The 6,643-nt window shown below is 41.2% G+C and overlaps 1 pseudogene; it reads right to left on the bottom strand.

Annotated features, from left to right (window-relative positions):
• Positions 1-1,266: 1,266 nt before the first annotated feature.
• LOC127917229 (runt-related transcription factor 1-like) lies at positions 1,267-5,623 on the bottom strand (annotated as a pseudogene).
• Between the last annotated feature and the right edge of the window lie 1,020 nt (positions 5,624-6,643).

A 6,643-nucleotide genomic window follows, 5' to 3' on the forward strand; every position in this document is an offset into this window, starting at 1 on the left:
AGTCTGTAGGTTGAATAAAATGCTGAAATATACTAGCAGCCTCCCTAAGAAGGCCTTGTAGAGTAACACGTTAGTCTGTCATTTTACGGTTATTAAGGAGGGTTTTGTGTTTGTTACAGATCTAAGAGCAGATTGGTAGAGCGTATCTAGTGTGTCTCGGTAGGACCCTTGGGTATTCATGTACAGAACATCACCATAGTCCAACAAAGGCTAAATAGTGGCTGCAACAAGGTATTTTCTAGCTTAAAATTAAACCAAAACTAAAGAAAAGCCCAGATTAAGTTTAAGCTTTTTAGTGGGCTGTTGAATGTGGCTTGTTTTGCTGAGTGACTAGCTGAGGCAGACTAGGGGCTTGTTTTGCTGAGTGACTATCTGAGGCAGACTAGGGGCTTGTTTTGCTGAATGACTAGCTGAGGCAGACTAGGGGCTTGTTTTGCTGAGTGACTATCTGAGGCAGACTAGGGGCTTGTTTTGCTGAATGACTAGCTGAGGCAGACTAGGGGCTTGTTTTGCTGAATGACTAGCTGAGGCAGACTAGGGGCTTGTTTTGCTGAATGACTAGCTTTGCTGTAGGAGGGACTGGTGCACTTCACAAAATAGATGGTATCATGAGGGAGGAAATTATGTGGATATACTGAAGCAACATCTCAAGACATCAGTCAGGAAGTTGAAGCTCGGTCGCAAATGGGTCTTCCAAATGAACATTGACCCCAAGCATACTTCCAAAGTTGTGGCAAAATGGCTTAAGGACAACAAAGTCAAGGTATTGGAGTGGCCATCACAAAGCCCTGACCTCAATCCTATAGATCATTTGTGGTCAGAGCTGAAAGAGCAAAGAGGCCTACAAACCTGACTCAGTTACACCAGCTCTGTCAGGAGGAATGGGCCAAAATGCACCCAACTTAATGTGGGAAGCTTGTGGAAGCCTACCCGAAACATTTGAGGAAATGCTACCAAATCCCTAATTGAGTGTATGTAAACTTCTGACCCACTGGGAATGTGATGAAATAAAAGCTGAAATAAAATTCTCTCTACTATTATTCTGACGTTTCAAATTCTTAAAATAAAGTGGTGATCCTAACTGACCTAAAATAGGGAATTTTACTAGGATTAAATGTCCGGAATTGAGAAAAACTGGGTTTAAATGCATTTGGTGGTGTATGTATGTAAACTTCCGACTTCAACTGTACGTAGATATGAAGATATAGACACTAACATGCGGCCTACATTCAGTTAGATATAGATCCAGATAGTATAGACACTGACCCGTCCACTGCGGCCCACGAAGCGCAGGTCGTTAAAGCGAGCCACCTGGTTCTTCATCACTCCCGATGCGTTCCGCAGCTCGGCCGAGTAGTTCTCATCGTTCCCGCCATCACCGTTACGACCGTCCCATCAGTCACCTCTCCCAACCCCACAACCTGGAGAGGAGGATTGGATGCTGGGATGTCATAGATGACTAAGCACAGAACGGAGCCTCCACACAAAATGGTGCCTAAACTTTCCTTTGATACCTTAGCCTTTTTTGGGGGCTGTAGATTTCTCCTGATGTGTTAGAAGGGATTTGCCTATTAGGTGGATTCAGCTTGAGATCAGACCAGTTTCGACAGCTGAATATGTCTGTCACTGTTTTGGGGTGAAATAACTCATTAGATCGCTCATTATAATGACCTGATACTAGGAGAAACTGAATATAACCTAATACTGGGAGAAACTGAATATAACCTAATACTGGGAGAAAATAAAACTAACCTGATACTGGGAGAAACTAAAACTAACCTGATACTGGGAGAAAATAAAACTAACCTGATACTGGGAGAAACTGAAACTAACCTGATACTGGGAGAAACTAAAACTAACCTGATACTGGGAGAAACTAAAACTAACCTGATACTGGGAGAAAATAAAACTAACCTAATACTGGGAGAAACTGAATATAACCTAATACTGGGAGAAAATAAAACTAACCTGATACTGGGAGAAACTAAAACTAACCTGATACTGGGAGAAAATAAAACTAACCTGATACTGGGAGAAACTGAAACTAACCTGATACTGGGAGAAACTAAAACTAACCTGATACTGGGAGAAACTAAAACGAACCTGATACTGGGAGAAACTGAAACTAACCTGATACTGGGAGAAAATAAACTAACCTAATACTGGGAGAAACTGAATATAACCTAATACTGGGAGAAAATAAAACTAACCTGATACTGGGAGAAACTAAAACTAACCTGATACTGGGAGAAAATAAAACTAACCTGATACTGGGAGAAACTGAAACTAACCTGATACTGGGAGAAACTAAAACTAACCTGATACTGGGAGAAACTAAAACGAACCTGATACTGGGAGAAACTGAAACTAACCTGATACTGGGAGAAAATAAAACTAACCTGATACTGGGAGAAACTGAAACTAACCTGATACTGGGAGAAACTGAAACTAACCTGATACTGGGAGAAACTAAAACTAACCTGATACTGGGAGAAACTGAAACTAACCTGATACTGGGAGAAACTGAAACGAACCTGATACTGGGAGAAACTGAAACTAACCTGATACTGGGAGAAAATAAAACTAACCTGATACTAGGAGAAACTGAAACTAACCTGATACTGGGAGAAACTGAAACGAACCTGATACTGGGAGAAACTGAAACGAACCTGATACTGGGAGAAAATAAAACTAACCTGATACTGGGAGAAACTGAAACTAACCTGATACTGGGAGAAACTAAAACTAACCTGATACTGGGAGAAAATAAAACTAACCTGATACTGGGAGAAACTGAAACTAACCTGATACTGGGAGAAACTGAAACTAACCTGATACTGGGAGAAACTGAAACTAACCTGATACTGGGAGAAACTGAAACTAACCTGATACTGGGAGAAACTGAAACGAACCTGATACTGGGAGAAAATAAAAGAGGCAAAAATTGTATTTATACTATTACTACATTACATGTATGTTACAATTCAGTTGTTTATTTTTTATTAACAGCCCAAGATAGTTTAAAGGTATAGATTTCCCTAAGGACCTTTCAAATCCAATCACATTTTATTTATCACAAACACAGAATACAACAGGTGTAAACTTTAACAGTGAAATGCTGACTGACAAGCCCTTTCTCAACAATGCAGAGCTAAACAAGTAGGACATGTAATGATACTAGCTCATATAGTAGTAAATAGACTCGGTAGAAAGGTGGTTGGGCTGAGGATGAGGCCTTCTCACTGACACTACATTACAATGGTTCAGTTCTACATGGGATTAATCCTATTTTTAAAATTATATTAAAAAAAAAAAAAAAAAAATCTAAAACTCTTTTCAAACTTATATTTTTTATGTTTATATATACACATGTCAATATCTTCTCCATCATGTCAGTGAGTAGGACGTTTGAACATTATAGTGTGTAAACCGAGATAGCTGGAGGCTAGCTCTACCATCTGATTACAGTTGAATAAACACAATTACAGGTGGAACTACGGCCCGGCTGTAGTCTACTTGTAGAAGGCTATATTAATAATAAAACCATGTTAATAATGACCATGGGGTGAAATTAGAACGTATTGTCAACACTAAAGAAATACTTAGAAACATGATCGTTTAATATACAGATGAATCTTCTATCAGTGTTTAGTTATATTAATATGATTTAAAATTGTATTTGAACAACGTTCAGCAGGCTCCTTTGCGGCCTGTGATGGATGACATTGACAACAAAATAGGCCTACATTGAACGGCAAACAGGTATTCATTGAGAAAAAAAATTGAAAACATTATCAGACGAAAATTATTGTATATAGTATTTATTTTGTGTATTATAATTTTTTTACGCGGCAAAAATTAAAAGATGAGTTATATGAGTTTGGTGTTCCCGGTAATGCTCTAGGCCTATCTGTTAAATCAACATCCGTAATTAATGAATATATATTTACAAGGAACAGATGAAGTTGTATAATTGTGGGGGAAAAAAATCCAGGCCTAAATTGAAATATTTAGCAATATGTTCATCAAACGCATCTATTTTCGTGTTTATTTAGGACACCGTATATAACTTGGTAGCTGTATGCCTGCATTTCATTTGATGTAATTATGTTTTCGAATTTAATTTACAATTAGACAGCAAATGTGTAAAATGTCCCTCAATTTCAGCTAATTTGAGTGGTGAAAATATAATTATTTCAGTAAGCGTGAGGTGTATATCATATCTAAAGGCGCTGTGATTAATAACACCAGTCTGTCTGTCTGTCTCCCAACGGCTGAGACAATAAAAACGATGTGTCATGAACATTGGTTTTAAAATATGTAGTTGATGAAAGTTAAAACATACACAAGATGTCTCCATTTCACGCCCCGCTGCTCCCAATTATCAGCTTTACACAATAACGCGTTGTTAATTAAATCCTCTACGAAACACGCGACTCTGTCTGCTCTGCTCTCCTCAATCCAAATCTGTTTAAATAAACCAGCCACATCTGCAGACCTGCTATAGCGAACACAAATATTATAGGAATAGGCCTAACACAAATTATTATTATTATAATTTGTAAAAATAATTTTATGGCAGAGCAATAGCCTACTATTTTATAAAACATAAACATTAATTTTCCCGGCCCAAACCTCCCAGTACAGAAATTTAAAAGAAGACGTTTTCTCCCCGTTGCTACGTAGGCCTACAAAATATTTGAAGTTAAGTAGTGAAAAGGTTGTTTTACCCAGATATATTTAATATAAAATATAAATATGTTAAATAAGTTATAAAAAAATAATGTAATTTACCTTGAAGGCGACGGGCAGCGTCTTGTTGCAACGCCAGTGAGACGGTAAAACCGAGCAGAGGAAGTTTGGCTGTCAGTCCGACCAGTTCCGCCGGGTGGTCCGCTATGATCTCCGCCATGCTCCGGTTCTCCTGCAGGCGCAGCCTTGGCACCGTGCTGTCTTGCTGCCCGGTCCCGGTCGGCGTGTTGAGCTCGTTCATCTTGGCCGGGACCGGCTGGAGGCTACCGGACGGCGGGCTAAACCTCCGCGTGGCGCTGGGATCTACGGGAATGCGCATTACAACAGACTAGGTTACAGCACAGCCTCTCGATACTGGAAAGAGTCAAGACCACACGCCAGTTCTCCTCTCCTCCTTAGCGACTCAGCCAGTCTGTCTGTCTGTCTGCTCGACGCAGTTGAGAAACTTCAGCTCTCGAGACAACGGAAAATGGGACTCGCTAAATGTCTCTCCACTGCAGAGTTCCCTGGGCGCCTCGGTGCCTCAAAATAAAACCGTCTCCAGCTACAAAACCACATCTGAACGGGCGAGTTGGATTTTTTTTTTAGGACATAGTCATTGTTAAGTCCGCGTCAAAACACCAGACCGATTTCATCATGTGTGAATTTAATTAAGTCTGATATAAAAAAAAATCCAAATAATCTATAATTAACCTACTAAAAGAAACAAAACACAAAACTCTCCCTTCAGTAGTCAGCGGCTCCAGGTGCGTCTGCGGGTCTTTGTGCCAAAATTGAAAAAGCCCTCGAGCCTGCGGGCGATTACATGTACAGAACACGTTCAAAGGCACGAGAATAAACGTGCGAAAACGGCTTTGAACAATCTTCTACAATGTTGTTTATTGCCAGTAGTATATATATTTCAACAAATGTACATCAGCCAAATGTATTCCCAACCTAGCCCATGTAACACAATCTTTAATGCATTAATGTAGCCTATATGACAGGGTTAAAACGGTGGTTGAATTAGATACAAGCTGTGAGTCGGTGAGATAAAGGGGAAAGTCGTGTCCATGTTTAGGTTTATAGATATAGCCATGATACCGTGCTGCGGAAAGGAGGCCGGGCTTCCCGGTGCCTCTTGCTGACGGTTTGTGGTTTATATAGGGTATCTATCCGGTACCGGCGCTTAACGTGCTGATGACACACCACGTGGTGTCTCCGGGACCTATTGGTGCCCTTCACCATCTACCAATGACCAATATGTTACCGGTTATGTTACTAATGCTACAGAGGACATGCCGCTCTGATGACGGTTTTAATATTAAATACATATTATCGCCTACACGTGTAACCAGTTTAACAGTTTTATGAATATCGTTGTATGATTAAAAGCGTCATATAACAGTGCCTACAAGCAGGAAACCCCAATAGAGGCACTACATGCTCTAAATAAATACATACCGAGATGCCGTCCATCCGCCATACAGGCCAGGACTTTTAACTTTACAAATGAACATTGTGGCAGTCGGGTTGATTCCCTGGCTACAGTCCATCAGATCACAGCAGGATAGTCTCCCGCATGCCTTCTGTCGCTCAAACACGTGGTGTGTTAAAATTGTTGACATTCACATTATCTGTGGTCTTCTGTCTCTATAAATGTGTCCCCTAATGTAGACTAGTCTCGTCGTTACAATGCTTTGTCCAGGACCGAATGAAGGGAAAAGCAAACGTCAGAGGGGAGGGCTGGGGAGGGGAGGAGGGCTGCGGGGGAGGAGGGCTGGGGAGGGGGCTGGGGGAGGGAGGGCTGGGGAGGAGGGGGGTCTGGGGAGGGGAGGGCTGGGGAGGGGAGGGAGGGTGCGGAGGGGAGGGCTGGGGAGGGGAGGGGAGGGCTGGGGAGGGGAGGGGAGGG

This window comes from Oncorhynchus keta, unplaced genomic scaffold (genome assembly GCF_023373465.1).
Source record: "Oncorhynchus keta strain PuntledgeMale-10-30-2019 unplaced genomic scaffold, Oket_V2 Un_contig_10989_pilon_pilon, whole genome shotgun sequence".
NCBI classification, from domain to species: Eukaryota; Metazoa; Chordata; class Actinopteri; order Salmoniformes; family Salmonidae; genus Oncorhynchus; species Oncorhynchus keta.